We start from the raw sequence: 21,888 nt of genomic DNA on the forward strand, positions 1-21,888 counted from the left end.
ATACACCAGAAATACATCTACACGTGGAACAACTCCTACAGAACACCTACTGAACGCTGGCAGAAGACCTCAGACCTCCTAAAAGGCAAGAAACTCCCCACATACCTGGGTAGGGTGACAGAAAAAAGAAAAAACAGACAAAAGAATAGGGACGGGACTTGCACCAGTGGGAGGGAGCTGTGAGGGAGGAAAGGTTTCCACACACTAGGAAGCCCCTTTGAGGGCGGAGACTGCGGGTGGCGGAGGGGGAAGCTTCGGAGCCGGAGCCGCGGAGGAGAGTGCAGCAACAGGGGTGCGGAGGGCAAAGCAGAGAGATTCCAGCACAGAGGATTGGTGCCAGTTGGCACTCACCAGCCCGAGAGGCTTGTCTGCTCACCTGCCGGGGCGGGTGGGGCTGGGAGCTGAGGCTCGGGCTTCGGTGGATCGCAGGGAGAGGGCTGGGGTTGGCGGCGTGAGCACAGCCTGCAGGGGGTTAGCGCACCACGGCTAGCCGGGAGGGAGTCCGGGGAAAAGTCTGGACCTGCCGAAGAGGCAAGAGACCTTTTCTTCCCTCTTTGTTTCCTGGTGCGCGAGGAGAGGGGATTAAGAGTGCTGCTTAAAGGAGCTCCAGAGACGGGCACAAGCCGCGGCTAAAAGCGCGGACCCCAGAGACGGGCATGAGATGCTAAGGCTGCTGCTGCCGCCACTAAGAAGCCTGTGTGCGAGCACAGGTCACTCTCCACACCCCCCTTCTGGGGAGCCTGTGCAGCCCGCCACTGCCAGGGTACCGGGATCTAGGGACAACCTCCCCGGGAGAACACAAGGCGCACCTGAGGCTGCTGCAATGTCCCACTGGCCTCTGCCGCCGCAAGCTCACCCCGCACTCCGTACCCCTCCCTCCCCCCGGCCTGAGTGAGCCAGAGCCCCCGAATCAGCGGCTCCTTTAACTCCGTCCTGTCTGAGCGAAGAACAGATGCCCTCCGGCGACCTACACGCAGAGGCGGGGCCAAATCCAAAGCAGAGCCACGGGGGCTGTGAGAACAAAGAAGAGAAAGGGAAATCTCTCCCAGCAGCCTCAGAAGCAGTGGATTAAAGCTCCACAATCAACTTGATGTACCCTGCATCTGTGGAATACCTGAACAGACAAAGAGTCATCCCAAATTGAGGAGGTGGACTCTGGAGAGCAAGATTTATTATTTTTTCCCCTTTTCCTCTTTTTGTGAGTATGTGTATGCTTCTGTGTCAGATTTTGTCTGTATAGCTTTGCTTCCACCATTTGTCCTAGGGTTCTATCCTTTTTTTTTTTTTAAATTTTTTTCTTAATAATTATTTTTTATTTTATTTTATCTTACTTTATTTTATTTTACTTTATCTTCTTTCTTTCTTTCCTTCCTTCCCACCCTCCCTCCCTCCCTCGCTCCTTTCTTTCTTTCTTTCTTTTTCTTTCTTTCTCCTTCCTTCCTTCCTTCCTTCCTTCTTTCCTTCCTCCCTCCCTCCCTCCCTCCCTACCTACCTACCTTCCATTCCTTCCTTCCTTCCTTTTCTCCCTTTTATTCTGAGCCGTGTGGATGAAAGGCACTTGGTGCTTCAGCCAGGAGTCAGTGCTGTGCCTCTGAGGTGGGAGAGCCAACTTCATGACACTGGTCCACAAGAGACCTCCCAGCTCCACACAATATCAAATGGCAAAAATCTCCCAGAGATCTCCATCACAACACCAGCACCCAGCTTCACTCAAATACCAGCAAGCTACAGTGCTGGACACCCTATGCCAAACAACTAGCAAGACAGGAACATAACCCCACCCATTAGCAGAGAGGCTGCCTAAAATCATAAGTCCACAGACACCCCAAAACACACCACCAGACGTGGACCTGCCCACCAGAAAGACAAGATCCAGCCTCATCCACCAGAACACAGGCACTAGTCCCCTCCACCAGGAAGCGTACACAACCCACTGAACCAACTTTAGCCACTGGGGACAGACACCAAAAACAACAGGAACTATGAACCTGCAGCCTGCAAAAAGGAGACCCCAAACACAGTAAGATAAGCAAAATGAGAAGACAGGAAAACACACGGCAGATGAAGGAGCAAGATAAAAGCCCAGCAGACCTAACAAATGAAGAGGAGATAGGCAGTCTACCTGAAAAAGAATTCAGAATAATGATAGTAAAGATGATCCAAAATCTTGGAAACAGAATAGACAAAATGCAAGAAACATTTAACAAGGACCTAGAAGAACTAAAGATGAAACAAGCAGCAATGAACAACACAATAAATGAAATTAAAAATACTCTAGATGGGATCAATAGCAGAATAACTGAGGCAGAAGAACGGATAAGTGACCTGGAAGATAAAATAGTGGAAATAACTACTGCAGAGCAAAATAAAGAAAAAAGAATGAAAAGAGCTGAGGACAGCCTCAGAGACCTCTGGGACAACATTAAATGAACCAACATTAGAATTATAGGGATTCCAGAAGAAGAAGAGAAAAAGAAAGGGACTGAGAAAATATTTGAAAAGATTATAGTTGAAAACTTCCCTAATACGGGAAAGGAAATAATTAATCAAGTCCAGGAAGCACAGAGAGTCCCAGACATAATAAATCCAAGGAGAAACATGCCAAGACACATATTATTCAAACTATCAAAAATTAAATACAAAGGACAAATATTAAAAGCAGCAAGGGAAAAAATACAAGTAACACATAAGGGAATCCCCATAAGGTTAACATAAGCTGATCTTTCAGCAGAAACTCTGTAAGCCAGAAGGGAGTGGCAGGACATATTTACAGTGATGAAGGAGAAAAATCTACAAACAAGATTACTCTACCCAGCAAGGATCTGATTCAGATTTGACAGAGAAATTAAAGGTTTACAGACAAGCAAAAGCTAAGAGAATTCAGCACCACCAAACCAGCTTTACAACAAATGTTAAAGAAACTTCTCTAGGCAGGAAAAAAAAGACAAGGAAAAGACATACAATGATAAAGCCAAAACACTTAAGAAAATGGTAACAGGAACATACATATTGATAATTACCTTAAATGTAAATGGACTAAATGATCCCACCAAAAGACACAGATTGGCTGAATGGATACAAAAACAAGACCCATATATATGCTGTCTATAAGAGACCCACTTCAAACCTAGAGACACATACAGACTAAAAGTAAGGGGATGGAAAAAGATATTCCATGGAAATGGAAACCAAAAGAAAGCTGGAGTAGCAATTCTCATATCAGACAAAATAGACTTTAAAATAAAGACTATTAGAAGAGACAAAGAAGGATACTACATAATGATCAAGGGATCGATCCAAGAAGATATAACAATTGTAAATATTTCTGCACCCAACATAGGAGCACCTCAATACATAAGGCAAATACTAACAGCCATAAAAGGGGAAGTCGACAGTAACACATTCATAGTAGGGGACTTTAACACCCCACTTTCACCAATGGACAGATCATCCAAAATGAAAATAAATAAGGAAACACAAGCTTTAAATGATACATTAAACAAGATGGACTTAATTGATATTTATAGGACATTCCATCCAAAAACAGAATACACATTTTTTCAAGTGCTCATGGAACATTCTCCAGGATAGATCATATCTTGGGTCACAAATCAAGCCTTGGTAAATTTAAGAAAATTGAAGTCGTATCAAGTATCTTTTCTGACCAAAACGCTGTGAGACTAGATATCAATTACATGAAAAGATCTGTAAAAAATACAAACACATGGAGACTAAACAATACATTACTTAATAACGAAGTGATCACTGAAGAAATCAAAGAGGAAATAAAAAAATACCTAGAAACAAATGACAATGGAGCCACGATGACCCAAAACCTATGGGATGCAGCAAAAGCAGTTCTAAGAGGGAAGTTTATAGCAATACAATCCTACGTTAAGAAACAGGAAACATCTCAAATACACAACCTAACCTTACACCTAAAGCAATTAGAGAAAGAAGAACAAATAAACCCCAAAGTTAGCAGAAGGAAAGAAATCATAAAAATCAGATCAGAAATAAATGAAAAAGAAATGAAGGAAATGATAGCAAAGATCAATAAAACTAAAAGCTGGTTCTTTGAGAAGATAAACAAAATTGATAAACCATTAGCTAGACTTATCAAGAAAAAAAGGGAGAAGACTCAAATCAATAGAATTAGAAATGATAAAAGAGAAGTAACAACTGACACTGCAGAAATACAAAAGATCATGAGAGGTTACTACAAGCAACTCTATGCCAATAAAATGGACAACCTGGAAGAAATGGACAAATTCTTAGAAATGCACAACCTACCAAGACTGAATCAGGAAGAAATAGAAAATATGAACAGACCAATCACAAGCACTGAAATTGAAACTGTGATTAAAAATTCCAAGAAACAAAAGCCCAGGACCAGATGGCTTCACAGGCGAATTCTATCAAACATTTAGAGAAGAGCTAACACCTATCCTTCTCAGACTCTTCCAAAATATAGCAGAGGGAGGAACACTCCCAAGCTCATTCTATGAGGCCACCATCACCCTGATACCAAAACCAGAAAATGATGTCACAAAGAAAGAAAATTACAGGCCAATATCACTGATGAACATAGATGCAAAAATCCTCAACAAAATACTAGCAAACAGAACCCAACAGCACATTAAAAGGATGATACACCATGATCAAGTGGAGTTTATTCCAGGAATGCAAGGATTCTTCAATATATGCAAATTAATCAATGTGATACACCATATTAACAAATTGAAGGAGAAAAACCATATGATCATCTCAATCGATGCAGAGAAAGCTTTCAACAAAATTCAACACCCATTTATGATAAAAACTGTGCAGAAAGTAGGCAAAGAGGGAACTTTCCTCAACGTAATAAAGGCCATATATGACAAACCCACAGGCAACTTCATCCTCAATGGTGAAAACTGAAAGCATTTCCACTAAGATCAGGAACAAGACAAGGTTGCCCACTCTCACCACTCTTATTCAACATAGTTTTGGAAGTTTTAGCCACAGCAATCAGAGAAGGAAAGGAAATAAAAGGAATCCAAATCGAAAAAGAAGTAAAGTTTTCACTGTTTGCAAATGACATGATACTGTACATAGAGAATCCTAAAGATGCTGCCAGAAAACTACTAGAGCTAATCAATGAATTTGGTAAAGTAGCAGGATACAAAATTAATGCACAGAAATCTCTTGCATTTCTATACACTAATGATGAAGACTCTGAAAGTGAAATCAAGAAAACACTCCCATTTACATTGCAACAAAAAGAATAAAGTATCTAGGAATAAACCTCCCTAAGGAGACAAAAGACCTATATGCAGAAAGTTATAAGACATTGATGAAAGAAATTAAGGATGATACAAATGGATGGAGCGATATACCATGTTCTTGGATTGGAAGAATCAACACTGTGAAAAAAACTATACTACCCAAAGCAATCTACAGATTCAATGCAATCCCTATCAAAGTACCACTGGCATTTTTCACAGAACTAGAACAAAAAATTTCACAATTTGTATGGAAACACAGAAGACCCCGAATAGCCATAGCAATCTTGAGAAAGAGAAACGGAGCTGGTGGAATCAGGCTCCGTGACTTCAGACTATATTACAAAGCTACAGTAATCAAGACAGTGTGGTACTGGCACAAAAACAGAAATATAGATCAGTGGAACAGGACAGAAAGCCCAGACATAAACCCACACACCTATGGTCACCTTATCTTTGATAAAGGAGGCAAGAATATACAGTGGAGAAGACAGCCTCTTCAATAAGTGGTGCTGGGAAAACTGGACAGCTACATGTAAAAGAATGAAATTAGAACACTCCCTAACAGCATACACAAAAATAAACTCAAAATGGATTAAAGACCTAAATGTAAGGCCAGACACTGTAAAACTCTTAGAGGAAAACATAGGCAGAACACTCTGTGACATAAATCACAGCAAGATCCTTTTTGACCCACCTTCTAGAGAAATGGAAATAGAAACAAAAATAAACAAATGGGACCTAATGAAACTTAAAAGCTTTTGCACTGCAAAGGAAACCATAAACAAGATGAAAAGACAGCCCTCAGAATGGGAGAAAATATTTGCAAATGAAGCAACTGACAAAGGATTAATCTCCAAAATTTATAAGCAGCTCATGCAGCTTAATATGAAAAAAACAACCCAATCCAAAAATGGGCAGAAGACCTAAATAGACATTTCTCCAAAGAAGATATACAGACTGCCAACAAACACATGAAAGAATGCTCAACATCATTAATCATTAGAGAAATGCAAATCAAAACTACAATGAGATATTATCTCATATCAGTCAGAATTTCCATCATCAAAAAATCTAGAAACAATAAATGCTGGAGACTGTGTGGAGGAAAGGGAACACTCTTGCACTGCTGGTGGGAATGTGAATTGGTACAGCCACTATGGAGAACAGTATGGAGGTTCCTTAAAGAACTACAAATAGAACTACCATATGACCCAGCAACCCCACTACTGGGCATATACCCTGAGAAAACCATAATTCAAAAAGAGTCATGTACCAAAATGTTCATTGCAGCTCTATTTACAATAGCCAGGAGATGGAAACAACATAAGTGTCCATCATTGGATGAATGGATAAATAAGATGTGGCACATATACACAATGGAATATTACTCAGCCATAAAAAGAAACGAAATTGAGCTATTTGTAATGAGGTGGATAGACCTAGAGTCTGTCATACAGAGTGAAGTAAGTCAGAAAGACAAAGACAAATACCGTATGCTAACACATATATATGGAATTTAAGGGGAAAAAAATGTCATGAAGAACCTAGGGGTAAGACAGGAATAAAGACACAGACCTACTAGAGAATGGACTTGAGGATATGGGGAGGGGGAAGGGTACACTTTGACAAAGCCAGAGAGTGGCGTGGACATATATACACTACCAAATGTGAAATAGATAGCTAGTGGGAAGCAGCCACATAGCACAGGGAGATTAGCTCGGTGCTTTGTGACCACCTAGAGGGGTGGGATAGGGAGGGTGGGAGGCAAGGAGACCTAAGAGGGAAGAGATATGGGAACATATGTATATGTATAACTGATTCACTTAGTTATAAAGAAGAAACTAACACACCATTGTAAAGCAGTTACACTCCAATAAAGATGTAAAAAAAGTTTTTTTTAAAAGGATTTAAGTGAATGGTGGGAAATGTGATTGTGTGATCAACAAGTAGCACATATTGGTGTAGAGAAGGTGGAATGGGTGAAGAGAAGGGGATAAGTTGAGTATAGAATGTATTATATAATTAATGATATAAAGGGAATGCTGTTTGGGAAGGGAATTAGTACTACTATATTTACGTACAGTGGCACTAAAACTGAGAATTGAAATTTCCTCCAAAATCTTGCCAGTGTTTTGTATGCAAGGACCAAGCAGAATATCTCCACTCTTTCAGAATTGCAGTTGGACTATCTTTTTTTTTTTTAATAAATTTATTTATTTTAGTTTTGGCTGAGTTGGGTCTTCGTTGCTGCGCGTGGGCTGTCTCTACTTAGGGCGAGTGGGGGCCCCTCTTCGTTGTGGTGTGTGGGCTTCTCATTGTGGTGGCTTCTCTTTGTTGTGGAGCACAGGCTCTAGGCATGCAGGCTCGGTAGTTGTGGCTCACGGGCTCTAGAGCGCAGGCTCAGTAGTTGTGATGCATGGGCTTAGTTGCTCCGCGGCATTTGGAATCTTCCTGGACCAAGGATCAAACCTGTGTTCCCTGCATTGGCAGGCGGATTCTTAACCACTACGCCACCAGGGAAGCCCCAGTTGGACTATCTTGATTTATTTTTGGTGCTTAGGTGCATTAATCTGTGCCCAGAATGCAGGCCTTCCATAACAGGTCCTTTCTGCTGCTGAGTGAAGGCTGTGTGTTCAGAGTGACTCATACTCTTTTATAGTCTTGGAAGCCCTTGCTACTTTGAAGAGGAATGTTTCTATCCCTGGAACATGTCTGGTTTAGTGTCTTTCTACTGAAGAGAAAAGTTGGTATGTGTTTTATTTTCTTTAAACATAAAGAGTATCCGATTTGTTGGGATTTTTTCTTAGGTGCTGGGTAAGCTTGTAGATAGTATTAGGCTCAGAATATCATTTTTTCTTTCTTGTCAGTTTACATTACTGATTATTTTACTGTGTGGTTGTGAAAACAAAGTGTGATCCTCAGTTCTCATCTCAGGCAGTTTGATGTCTGCTTAGAGCCTCACTTAGTGCAGTCTGTCGTGGATTTATAGTGCTCAAAGTGCTCAGACACATCAGTTCATCTTGGAACGTGGACATTACCATAAAACAAGACAGGAAGTGGCTGTGCCACCTACACTATGTCGTTCTCAAGGGTGGTTAACACAAAGAATGTTCCTATACCTCCTATTTCTTTTAATTTCTTTAATTCCTTTATTTTTGGCTGCATTGGGTCTTCATTGCTGTGCGTGGGCTTTCTCTAGTTGCGGCAAGCGGGGGCCACTCTTCGTTGCGGTGTGCGGGCTTCTCATTGCAGTGGCTTCTCTTGTGGCAGAGCACGGGCTCTAGGCACGCGGGCTTCAGTAGTTGTGGCACGTGGGCTCAGTAGTTGTGGCGCGCAGGCTCAGTAGTTGTGGTGCACGGGCTTAGTTGCTCCAAGGCATGTGGGATCTTCCTGGACCAGGGCTCGGACCCATGTCCCCTGCATTGGCAGGCGGATTCTTAACCACTGTGCCACCAGAGAAGCCCCATCCTACTATTTCTTAATCCTCCTTTTCCTTTATTTCCATCACACAGGGCATTCAAGAAAAATCTTTTCATTCATTTAGTTAATGAAACAGTTGACTGTTTTATGAAGTGCTTTCTCACACAATGCATTGTATGATTTTTTTTGGCTCCTTTGTTAAGTGGATATTCATTATATAGGGTAAAGGAAGGTTTAAGTGACACAGTTTTTAGATAGATCTGGAATTCAACTCCATTGCTCAGCCTGAATGTTATATTCCATAAAGAAGGCGAACTATGATGCATCCATGGTGACCGACAAATCCTTTAGGGTTTTACTTTGCCACCTGATAAGTACAGTTCTTCCAAGTCCTGTGACAGACTAGTTTGGAAATTGGACATGACCTTGCGTTGTTCCATATGTGATTTTAGCTTTCTTTGGCTGTTTGTTGCCAAATACTTTGTCTCCTTTACTGGTTGTTTAAATAGCCCCTATTTTATCGTTTCTAGGAGCATTTCTAAATCTTAGTGTTTTGTTGTGTTTTTGTGAGACTTAGGAGGGGGTCTTAAATTTGCCAGTGTGGGTGTGGGGAGAAGGATAGAGGAAGCAGGCCTTTGGAATCCATGTTAGACTGTGGTAATGAAGGAGAATGAGACACCCAAGATATCAACACCCCCCCCACTTTTATTTTGGCCTACAATACAGTTTTTATCTCCCGGTGTTCCTTTTCCCTTACATGACACTGTCTTACACATTGTTTAGGTCCCAGATCTGTGAAACCTTGCCCCAGCTCTTCTCCCAGGCAAAGTTAATTGTCCCTTGCTCTGTTGTCATAATACTTTGTTCAGAATTGTATTTGAGCCAGTTATCTAGGCCTGTGTGCCTAGAACCCATGCTCCACAACAAGAGAAACACTGCAATGAGAAGCCCGCGCACCGCAACAAAAAGTAGCCCCCGCTCTCCGCAACTAGAGAAAGCACATGTACAGCAACGAAGACCCAATGCAGCCAAAAATAAATAAGTTAAAAAAAAAAGAATGCCTAGGCTAGTCTTTAAAAGATAAGGGAGGATTGCCTATCTGTTTTATGAAATAATTGTGGAGCATGGTTTTAGTAGCTTCATTTATCTTCCAGATGGAAACGAGAACTGATAAGAGATCACGCATATGCTGTCATCAGGCAAGATATGGTGTAATCCTAGGTTACATTTAGAGGATTTTTCATTCTAACATTTAAGGGTTTCAAGTAGCAATAGTAGTCATGGATTAAGTTCTAAACTAGGAGATGGTTTCTTGGTACCTTCTAAGTAATGTCTTTGACATTTGTTTGATTGCAGATCTAAAAAGCCACTAATGGATATTACAGTTTCAGTGAGCAGTGAAATTTGTTTGCCTGGAAATAGATTGAGGCATACTCAGACAATTGTGTAAAACGTTGCCAACAGTTAGATTTCTTCATGGCCTAGAAAAACTCCTGTATAACTTCCCTTAAAGAAGTGGAGCTGGGCTTCCCTGGTGGTGCAGTGGTTGAGAGTCCGCTTGCCGATGCAGGGGACACGGGTTCGTGCCCCGGTCCGGGAGGATCCCACATGCCGCGGAGCGGCTGGGCCCGTGAGCCATGGCCGCTGAGCCTGCGCATCCGGAGCCTGTGCTCCGCAACGGGAGAGGCCACAACAGTGAGAGGCCCGCGTACCGCAAAAAAAAAAAAAAAAAAAGAAATGGAGCTGAACAGGAAGCAAAAGTAGTTAATGGATGATATTGGATCTGGGAGTTCTGAATGTGTCAGTTCAGTTCCTACAGGGTGTCCTGTCTAAGAGAAGTTAGGGGAATATGCGATACAGAGCTTGCAGGGCTCCTAGTGACCTTCTTACTCATATTCTTTCAGAGGTGGCAATGGTCATGGCATCATCTTCCTATACAGGACGTGATAGCTTGTTTTCTTCACTTTGGGGACCATGTGTGGCAGTTTTAAATTTAATGCTCTTTTGGTGCCTCAGGAACTAAGCTTCATGGGTAAATTCCAACACAGATTGATCTTGTCTTTATTTCTCTATTTAGAGAATATTGGAGCAGGTTTTCACACTGCTTAAAACTGAAATGTGGGTACAGTCAGAAGAGAAAAGACACCCTCGGGGAAGCAGCTGTATGTGTGGAACTGATTTGTTGTATTCTGAAAATTAGAAAAAATGGTTCCTGGGATACCAGGAACCATCGAGGAGTTATCACCAGTAACCTCCTGGCAGGGGAGCTTGGCATGCTCCCACTCCGCTACCTTTCCCCACCAATCTCTGTCTGGGCCTAGAGATTTCTATTTAAGAAGATTTAAAATTACTTATTCCATTTCTTTAATAAATAGAGGACTGTTAAAGTTTTTCTTCCTTGGTAAGTTTTGATAGATTGTAACTTTTAAGGAATTGGTCCATTGCACTGGAGTTGTTGAATTTGTGTGCATAGAGTTCATAGTATTTCCTTATTATCCCTTTAATGTCTGTAGAGTTTAGTGATATCTCTTCCTTCATTGTTGGTATCCATAATTTTTGTCTCCTCTTTTTTCATTTGTTAGTTTATCAGTTTTATTTATCTTTAGAGAACCAGCTCTTGGTTCCATTGATTTACTTCTATGGATTTTCTGTTCAGTGTTATTAATTACTGCTCTTACTATTTTCTTCTGCTTGTTTTGGATGTATTTTGCTCTCCCTCCCCCCCTCCCCAGTTTTATTGAGATATAATTGACATAAGCACTGGGTAAGTTTAAGGTATACAGCATAATGACTTGACTTTCATATATTGTGATGAAATGATTGTCACAAGTTTAGTTAATGCTCATCACCTCTAGATACAAAAAAAGAGGAAAAATTTTTTTTTCTTGTGATGATAACTCTTCGTATTTTACTCTCTTAACAACCTTCAAATATACCGTACAGTAGTGTTAACTATAGTCATCATGTTGTACATATCTTTTCTTTTTCTAAGTTGTTAATTTGATACCCTTCTTCTTTAATATAAACATTTGAGTCTTTGAATTTCCTTCTAAGCATTGCTTTAGCTGCATCCCACAAATTTGGATGTGTTTTTGATTTAGTTCCTTGAGACTTCCTCCTTGCCCCATAGATTATATATAATCAAGTATTTGGTTATTTCCAGATACTTTTGTATTAATTATTTCTAGTTTAATTCCATTGCAATCAGAGAACATACTTTGTATGACTTGAACCTTTTAAAATTGCTTAAGTGTTGTTTGATGGCCAGCATATGGTTTATCTTGAATGTTCCATGTTTACTTGAAAATAGTGTATATTCTGCCCTTTTTGAGTGGAGTGTTCTATAAATGTCAGTTAGAGCTAGTTGATTGTTGGTGATGTTAACTTCTGCACCCTTGCTTGTTTTCTTGCTATTTGTTCTATCAGTTAAGAGAGGAATCTTGAAGTCTCTATAATTGTGGGTTTATTTCTCCTTTTAGTTCCATCAGTTTTAAATTTATTTTGAAGCTTTGTTGTTAGGTGCATACATGTTTAGGATGTTATATGCTCTTGGTGAATTGATTTATCATTATTTAGGGTCCCTCTTTATCCTTGGTAATTTTTCTTGCTCTGAAGTCTGTTTTGATATTAATATAGCTACTCCAGCTTTCTTTTGGTTAGTCGTTGCATGGTGATACTCTTTCTAGCCTTTTCCTTTTAACCTACCTCTGTCATTATATTTGAAGTGGATGTCTTTTTTTTTTTTTTGCATTACGCAAGCCTCTCACTGTTGTGGCCTCTCCCGTTGCGGAGCACAGGCTCCGGATGCTCAGGCTCAGTGACCATGGCTCATGGGCCCAGCCGCTCCGCGGCATGTGGGATCTTCCCGGGCTGGGGCACGAACCCGTGTCCCCTGCATCGTCAGGCAGACTCTCAACCACTGTGCCACCAGGGAAGCCCTGGATTTCTTGAAGATAGCATATAGTTGGGTCTTTTTAAAAAAATGTATATTCCAACAGTCTGTCTTTTAGTTGGTGTGTTTAGACTACTTACTTTTACTGTAATTATTGGTATGTTTAGATTTAGTTCTACCATTTTGTTTGTCTCCTTTGATTTTTGTTCCCTTTTTCCTCTTCTGTTTTCTATTCATTCTTCAGTATTTTAATTTATTGAGGTTTTGACTGTTATCTTTGTATGGCTCCTTTAGTGGTTATTCTTGGGATTAAAATATACATACTTTACCTAGTGTACCTGAAATTAGTACATTATCACTTCATGTGGAATGTAGAAACCTTACCACCATATAGGTTCGTTTACCTTTTTCCCTTTATGTTGTGCTTGTCATATCATATCTACATACATTGAAAATCATACCAGACAATGTTGTAATTTTTACTTTCAACCATCAAACATTTTATAGTAAAGAGAAAGTAAATACTTTATTACATTTACCCAGATATTATCATTTCTTTTGCTTTCCTTTAATTACTGAAGCTCTAGGTTAGTTTCTTTTATGGCTGAAGAATTTCATTTAGTATTTCTTTTAGAGCATATCTGCCAGTTGCAAATTCTTTTAGTCTTCTTTCCTTTGAGGATGTCTTTATTATCTTCATTCCTAAAGGATGTTTTCCCTGGATATAGTGTTCTAGGTTGACAGTCCTTTTTTTTCACCCAGCACTTTTGAATAAGCATTTATTATTTGTGATGAGAAATTCATAATCATTCAAATTGTTATTCTCATGTCATATATCATTTCTCTCTGGCTACTTTCAAGATGTTTTTCTTTGTCTTTGGTCTCAGCAGTTCAATTATGATGTATCTGGGTGTGGATTTCTCTGAGCTTACCCCGCTTTGGGTTTGTTGCATTTCTTGAATCTGTAAGTTTGTCTTTTGGCAAATTTTGAACATTTTCAGCCATTTTCTCTCTCTTTTTCTTTATTGTGTAATTGACATCGAACATTATGTTAGTTTCAGGTGTGAAGTAAAATGATTCAATATTTGTATACATTGCAAAATGATTACTACAATAAGTGTAGTTAACCTCTGTCACCTTACATAGTTGCCAAGAAACTGTTTTTCTTGTGATGAGAACTTGAAAGATTTACTCTTAGCAACTTTCAGATATTTAATATAGTATTATTAACTTTTGTCACCATGCTGTACATTATATCCCCATGACTTACTTATTTTATAACTGGAAGTTTGTAACTTTTGACCCTTTCACTCATTTCTCTTACCCCCCCATCCCGCATTTCTGGCAACCAGCTGTTTGTTCTCTATCTATAAGCTTAGTTTTTTTGCTGTTTTGTTTTGTTTTTAGATTCCACATATAAGTGAGAGCTTTTAATATTTGTCTTTCTTTGTCTGACTTTTTTCACTTAGCATAATACCCTTGAGGTCCATCTGTGTTGTTCCAAATGGCAAGATCTCATTCTTTTTAAAGACTGAATAATGTTCCATTGTGCATGTGTTTGTATGGGTGTGCACATGTGTATATGTCTATTAATCTGTCACATTTAAAAAATCTTTTCATTCGACACTGGACACTTAGGTTGTTTCCGTATTTTGGCTGTTGTAAATAATGTTGCACTGAACATAAGGATGCATATATCTTCTTGGGTTAGAGTCTTCATTTGCTTCAGATAAATACCCAGAAGTGGAATTACTCGATCATATGGTAGTTCTGTTTTTAATTTTTTGAGGAACCTCCAGACTATTTTCCAAAGTGGCCCAAAGTGCCAATTTACATTACCACCAAGAGTGCACAAGGGTTTCCTTTTCTCCACATGCTTGCCAAAACTTGTTATTGCTTGTATTTTTGATAATAGCCATTCTAACAGGTGTGAGGTGATATTTTCTTGTAGTTTTAATTTGCATTTCCGTGATGATTAGTGATGCTGAGCACTGTTTCATGTACCTGTTGGCTATCTGTATCTCTTCTTCGGAAAAATGTGTTTTCAGATCTTCTGACCAGATTTTAACCAATTGCTTGTTTTGCTAGCTTTTGAGTTGTATGAGTTCTTACATTTTGGATATGGGCCCTTTATCAGATACATGATTTACACATATTTTTCCTATTTGGTAAGTTGCTTTTTCATTTGTTGATGGTTTCCTTTGCTGTGCAGAAGCTTTTTAGTTTGATGTAGTTTCACTTGTTTATTTTTGCTTTTGTTGCTTTTGGTGTTAGATTAAAAAAATTGTCACCAAGACCTGTGGCAAGGAGCCTAGTGCCTATGTCTTCCAGGAGCGTTATGGTTTGAGGTCTTTTATGTTCAAGTCCTTAATTCACTTTGAGTTAATTTTTTTTAATATGGTGTAAGACAGTGAGTGGTACAGTTTCATTCTTTGGTCAGTGAACCTGGACCACTATCCAGTTTTTTGGTTGTCCAGTTTTCCCAATGCCATTGATTGGAGTGACTGTCTTTTCCTTATTGTATATTCTTAGCTCCTTTGTCATAAATCAGTTTATTTCTGAGTTCTCTATTCTGTTCCATTGATCTTTGTGGTTTTTTTAGGCTCATACAATACTGTTTTGATTACTGCAGCTTTGTAATAGAGTATGAAATCAGGTAGCATGGTGCCTCTAAATTTGTTCTTTATTCTCAAGATTGTTTTAGCTCTTTGAAGTCTTTTGTGGTATCATTCTTTTTCTCTTATTCTTGGATTTCAATGACATGAATGTTAGACGTTTTTATAGTCTTATGGATCCTTGAGACTCTGTTCATTTTTTCCCCCAGTCTTTTTTTCTGTTTCTTTCAGCTTGGAATAATTTCTCTTGATCTATCTTCAACTTCATTGAGTTTTTTTCTGTCACCTCCATTCTTCTGTTAGCCCATCGATTGAGGTGGTTTTGGTTTTTTTGCTTTGTTTTTGTTTGTTTTAAATTTTGGTTATTGTATTTTTCAGTTCTAAGATTTCCACTTGGTTCTATTTTATGGCTTTTATTTACCCTCTGAAACTTTCTTTCCATTCATTTCAACAGTGTTTGCCCTTCTTGGAGTATGGTTATGATAGCTAGTCTTTGATATTTCCATTATTTGTGATATCTTGATGTTGGCATCTGTTCAGTGTGTTTTTGCCTTGCTACTTGAAATTTTCTTAATTCTTCACATATTCAGTTATTTTGGACAGTTTGAATATTATGAGACTCTGGGTTTTGTTTAAATTCTTTGGAGAATGTTGATTTGTTATTTTGTTTTAGCAGGCATTTGGCCCAGTTGGGTTCAGGCCACAAGCTCCAATCAACCTTCTTTGGTCTTTGGTTCTTATGTCAGTCCAGTTTGCAGTAGTACTGTTTGGATCATTCCTGCCTGTATGCTACTGAGGGGATTAACCAGAAATCTGGCTAGTGGTCTACTTCATAGTTTAGTTCTCAAGGCCTTTGTTTAGGGTCAGACCCACATATCACAGTTTGAGGATGAGCCCAGGAGTTCAGATACAACTTATGGGGTTCATTTCCCTAGTCCCTTTCTTTATGAATCTCCCTGATACTGACTCACAGGGCTCTCCCCCTCCCCGCTTCCTGATCCTCTGGCTATAAAGTTGTGTGTGGTTGGATGGAGTCAGTCTCCTTGCTTTGCTGTGCCCTTCCCTCAACTGAATCTCTCAGGAGCTAAGTGGTAGGAGAGAGAATAAAGACCAAAGGAAGGAAAAAAAAAAAATCAACAGGGATTTCTCCCTCTATCACCCCCAGTGCTCTTCTCATCCACCCCACCCCCAAGTACTTTCCACAGTTGCTATGGTTAGAGAAGATTCCTCCTCTCAAGGTACTTGCTTGGCCATAGCTACTGTTAGGTGCTCACAGCTTCAAGACTTGGTTTGTCTGGGGGCTATGGCAGGAGAAAGGATAAAACCCAGGGCATTTCTCCCACTTTCTCTGTCCTATTACCCACCTCCCTGCCCGCCCCCCCCCCCCACAAACACCCATACACAGTCCTCCTACCAAAAAGAGAAGACTCCTCTCTAAGCTTTTTCTGTTCATGCTTGGTATACATTTCTGGCAATTGGGCTGCCTTTGATCCAGGCTCTGGGAGATTGAGAGGGAAGAAAAAAAAGCAAAGAAGCAACTAGGAAATAGCATCAGATTGCTTATGTTGTGTTTTTTTTTTTGAGGATATATTTATTTAAAAAAAATTTTTTAATAGATGTTTATTGGAGTATAATTGCTTCACAATACTGTGTTTCTGTTGCACAACAAAGCAAATCAGCCATATGCATACACATGTCCCCATATCCCCTCCCTGTTGAGCCTCCCTCCCATCCTCCCTATCCCACCCCTCTAGGTCATCGCAAAGCACCGAGCTGATCTCCCTGGGCTATGGTGCTGCTTCCCACCAGCCAACTATTTTACATTCGGTAGTGTGTATATGTTGATGCTACCCCAGTTTCGCCCTCCCACGCCATGTCCTCAAGTCCATTCTCTGTGTCTACCTCTTTATTCCTGCCCTACAACTAGGTTCATCAGTACTTTTTTTTTTTTTAGATTTTATATATATGCCTTCGCATACGGTATTTGTTTTTCTCTTTCTGACTTCACTCTGTATGACAGACTCTGGGTCCATCCACCTCACTACAAATAACTCAATTTCGTTTCTTTTTATGTCGAGTAATATTCCATTGTATATATGTGCCACATTTTCTTTATCCATTCATCTGTCCACGGACACTTAGGTTGTTTCCATCTCCTGGCTATTGTAAATAGTGCTGCATTGAACATTGTGGTACATGACTCTTTTTGAATTATGGTTTTCTTAGGGTATATGCCCAGTAGTGGGATTGCTGTGTCGTATGACAGTTCTATGTTTACTTTTTTAAGGAACCTCCATGCTGTTCTCCATAGCGGTTGTATCAATTTACATTTCCACCAACAGTGCAGGAGGGTTCCCTTTTCACCACATCCTTTCCAGCATTTATTTTTTCTAGATTTTTTGATGATGGCCATTCTGACCAGCGTGAGGTGAATACCTCATTGTAGTTTTGATTTGCATTTCTCTAACAATTGGTGATGTTGGGCATCTTTTCATGTGCCTCTTGGCCATCTATTTGTCTTCCTTGGTGAAATGTCTATTTAGGTCTTCTGCCCATTTTTTAACTGGATTGTTTGTTTTTTTGATATTGAGCTCCATGAGCTGTTTGTATATTTTGGAGATTAATCCTTTGTCTGTTGTTTCATTTGTAAATATTTTCTCCCATTCTGAGGGTTGTCTTTTTGTCTTGTTTATGGTTTCCTTTGCTGTGCAAAAGCCTTTAAGTTTAATTAAGTCCAGTTTATTTGTGTTTTTATTTCTCTTACTCTAGGAGGTGGATTAAAAAAGATCTTGCTGTGATTTATGTCAAAGAGTGTTCTTCCTATGTTTTCCTCTAAGAGATTTATAGAGTCCAGTCTTAACATTTAGGTGTTTAATCCATTTTGAGTTTATTTTTGTATATGGTGTTAGGGAGTGTTCTAATGTCATTCTTTTACATGTAGCTGTCCAGTTTTCCCAGCACCACTTATTGAAGAGGCTGTCTTTTTTCCATTGTATGTTCTTGCCTCCTTTGTCGTAAATTAAGAGATTGCTTGTGTTTTGAGTTCTGATTTCGTTGTCTAATCTATCTGCTACACTTACTTTCAGAGTTCTCAGTTAGCTGCTGCATGCATTCTGTCCATGGTGTTTAGTTACATTCAGTGGAAGGGACAGGGTGGAGTGTGTTTACCTAATCTTAACCAGAACACTGTGAACTACTTTTTAATATCACATTTCATGGACCCTATGTGATGATGATGATAGCAAATATTCAATGCTTCCCCTGTACCTGTAACCAGTGCCCGAAACAGGCATTGTTCTAAATGGTGTATGTATTTTAAATCATTTAACTTGAGGTAGAGACTTGGTTATCTTCATTTTACATTTGGAGAAAGTGAGTTTCAATAAAGACTAGGCTTTTCGTTTTTTTTTGGCTGCATCGGGTCTTCGTTGCTGTGCACGGGCTTTCTCTAGTTGCGGCGAGCAGGGGCTACTCTTTGTTGCGGTGCACAGGCTTCTCATTGTGGTGGCTTCTCTTGTTGCGGAGCATGGGCTCTAGGCGCACAGGCTTCAGTAGTTGTGGCACACGGGCTTAGCTGCTCTGTGGCATGTGGGATCTTCCGGACCAGGGCTCAAATCTGTGTCCCCTGCAATGGCAGGGGGATTCTTAACCACTGTGCCACCAGGGAAGTCCCCTCTTATTTTGTTTTAAAAGAGTTCAAGATTCATTTTACCATTTGTAGGTTACAAGTTGTGATTTCCATCACAGTGTTTTTCTTAAGACTAAAAGGCTTTTGTTACGTATGTAACTCATTGATGTGTAGCATTTGGTTGGTTTTAGGAATCCCCTTTTTAAATTTGATAATAGAAGCCTATTTTAGGATTTGAAGGAAAGTTTTTCTTTTTATAATCTTTTTTGTTTTGAACAAGCTGTACATGCACACACAGAAGGGCATACAGTGAAAAATAAGTCTCTTTCTCATTTTAGTTCCATCAATACCCAGTTCTTCCCAGAAAGAGGGAAAGAAACTTTTAAATATAGAAAATCACTTATTTTGTTCAGTATAACTGACATATAGCACTGTATAAACTTAAGGTGTACCACATAATGATTTGACTTATGTACATCATGAGATGATTACCATAATAAATTTAGTGACATCTATCATCTCATATAAAATTAAAAGAAAAAAAATTCCCTTAGAACGCTTAGGACTTACTCTTTTAATAGTTTTCATATGTAACATCAGCATTATAATTAATTATATTAATCATGTTGTACATTACATCTCTAGTACTTATTTATCTCATAACTGGAAGTTTGTACCTTTTGACTGCCTTTATCCAATTCCCCCTCCCCCCACCCCTCACCTCTAGTAGCCACAAATCTGACCTCTAAAAAGAGTGTTTGCTTTTGAAGTATAATTGACCTGTAATACTATGTTAGTTCCTGATGCACAGTATAGTGACTTGATATTTCAGTACGTTACAAAATGATCATACCGTAAGTCATCATCTGTTACCATATATACTTATTACATTATTATTAACTGTATTCCCCCACTCTTGTACATTTCATCTCCATGAGTCATTTATTTTGTAACTGGAAGATTGTACCTCTTAATTTTCCTCAACTGTTTCACTCATCCCCTCCACCCTCCTCCTCTCTGTTTTCTCTGTATCTGTGGCTCTGTTTCTGTTTTGCTACGTTCATTTGTTTTGTTTTTTAGGTTCCACATATAAGTGAAATCATACTGTATTTGTCTTTCTCTGTCTGACTTATTTTGCTTAGCATGATATCCTCTAGGTCCATCCATGTTGTCACAAATGGCAAGATTTCATTCTTTTTTATACCTAGTATTCCATTGAATGTATATATATCTATACACACGCACGCACATATCACACCCATCACACCCCACATCTTTTTTATCCATTCATCTATTGGTGGGCACTTAAGGTTGCTTCCTTATCTTGGATATTGTCAATAATGCTGCAGTGAACATGGGGTGCATATATCTTTTCGAATTAGTGTTTTTGTTTTCTTTGCAAAAAACCCAGAAATGGAATTGCTGGATTGTATGGTAATTCAATTTTTGATTTTTTAAGGAACCTCCATACTATTCCATAGTGGCTATATCAATTTATATTCTCACTGACAGCACACAACAAGGGTTCCTTTTTCTCCACATCCTTGCCAGCACTTGTTATTTGATGTTTTTTGATAATAGCCACTTTGACAGGTGTGAGGTGATATCCTATTGTGGTTTTGATTTGCATTTCCCTGATGATTAGTGATGTTGAGCATCCTTTCATGTGTGTGTTGGCCATCTGTATGTGTTCTTTGAAAAAATGTTTATTCATGTCCTCTGCCCATTTTTTTTTTAATATTTATCTCTGCTGTTGAGGTCTTAAGATTAGCACCTTTCAACATTTTTATTTATTTGTTTATTTTTACATTTATTTTTGGCTGTGTTGGGTCTTCGTTTCTGTGCGAGGGCTTTCTCTAGTTGTGGCAGGCGGGGGCCACTCTTCATTGTGGTGTGCGGGCCTCTCACTATCGCGGCCTCTTATGTTGTGTAACACAGGCTTCAGACGCACAGGCTCAGTAGTTGTGGCTCACGGGCTTAGTTGCTCCACGGCATGTGGGATCTTCCCAGACCAGGGCTCGAACCCATGTCCCCTGCAGTGGCAGGCAGATTCTCAACCACGGCGCCACCAGGGAAGCCCTGCCCATTTTTAATTGGACTGTTTTTTGATGTTGAGTTTTATGAGTTCTTTGTATATTTTGGATATTAAATCCATATCATGTTATATTCTCCCATTCAGTAGGCAGCGTGTTTGTTTTGTTGATAGTTTCCTTTGCTGTGCAAAAGCTTTTTAGTTTGACGTAGTCACGTTTGTTCAGTTTTGCTTTTGTTTCCTTTCCCTGAGGAGACATACCCAAAAAAATACTGCTAAAGACTGATGTCAGGGGACTTCCCTGGTGGTCCAGTGGTTAAGACTCAACTCTCCCAATGCAGGGCGCCCAGGTTTGATCCCTGATTGGGGAACTAGATCCCATATGCCCCAACTAAAAGAGTCCTCATGCTGCAACTAAAGATCCTGCATACCTCGACGAAGATCCCGCGTGCTGCAACTAAGACCCAGCACAGCCCAATAGAAAAATAAATATTTTTTTTTTAAAAAAAGACTGATGTGAAAGAGCATATGGCCTATGTTTTCTTGTAGGTGTTTTATGACTTTAGTTCTTACACTTAATGTAGCTGTACAGTTTTCCCATCACTATTTATTGAAGAGGCTATCTTTTTCCCATCATGTATTCTTGCCTCCTTTGTCATAGATTAATTAATCTAGTGTGAAATCCAGCAAAGAGCATGTGTGCCCATGGTGCCGAAAGCCAAACTCTGATAGTGGTAGTTTGCAGCAAAGTAAGGATATGTTGCAGGACGCCAGCAAGGAAGTAGGAGGCAAGCCTCAGATCCACTCCAACTTGGTCTTTGAGTTAGTTTTTTGTTTTTGTTTTTTTAAAGGGGGGAGAACAAAGAAGCTGGGATTAATCATTGTCATGGGACATTTCTTACTTGAAGTTTTGGGAGTTTGGTTTATGAGTATCTGCCAAGTGGTCCATGGGTTGCGGGTCTGTTAGCTCATCTTGCCCTGGAGAACAACCTGAGTTTGTACGTTAATGATGATATGATGATATCTATGATAGC

The 21,888-nt window shown here is 39.6% G+C and overlaps 1 protein-coding gene and 1 long non-coding RNA gene across 3 annotated transcripts in view; both read left to right on the top strand.

The window, feature by feature from the left end:
* ARL8B (ARF like GTPase 8B) overlaps positions 1 to 21,888 on the top strand; it is a 65,396-nt gene that overhangs the window by 10,853 nt on the left and 32,655 nt on the right. The gene's annotated exons all lie outside the window — the stretch shown is intronic.
* Positions 1 to 21,888, top strand: part of LOC149748311 (uncharacterized) — a 46,102-nt gene that overhangs the window by 10,543 nt on the left and 13,671 nt on the right. Inside the window, exon 2 of the long non-coding RNA XR_016394754.1 lies at positions 1 to 21,888. This exon is cut by the window's right edge and continues 13,671 nt beyond it. This is a non-coding gene — a long non-coding RNA (uncharacterized LOC149748311).

The sequence above is a fragment of the Delphinapterus leucas genome, chromosome 10 (genome assembly GCF_059928025.1).
Source record: "Delphinapterus leucas isolate spDelLeu-1000000601 "Yukka" chromosome 10, BTC_Dleu_Yukka2, whole genome shotgun sequence".
Lineage (NCBI taxonomy): Eukaryota > Metazoa > Chordata > Mammalia > Artiodactyla > Monodontidae > Delphinapterus > Delphinapterus leucas.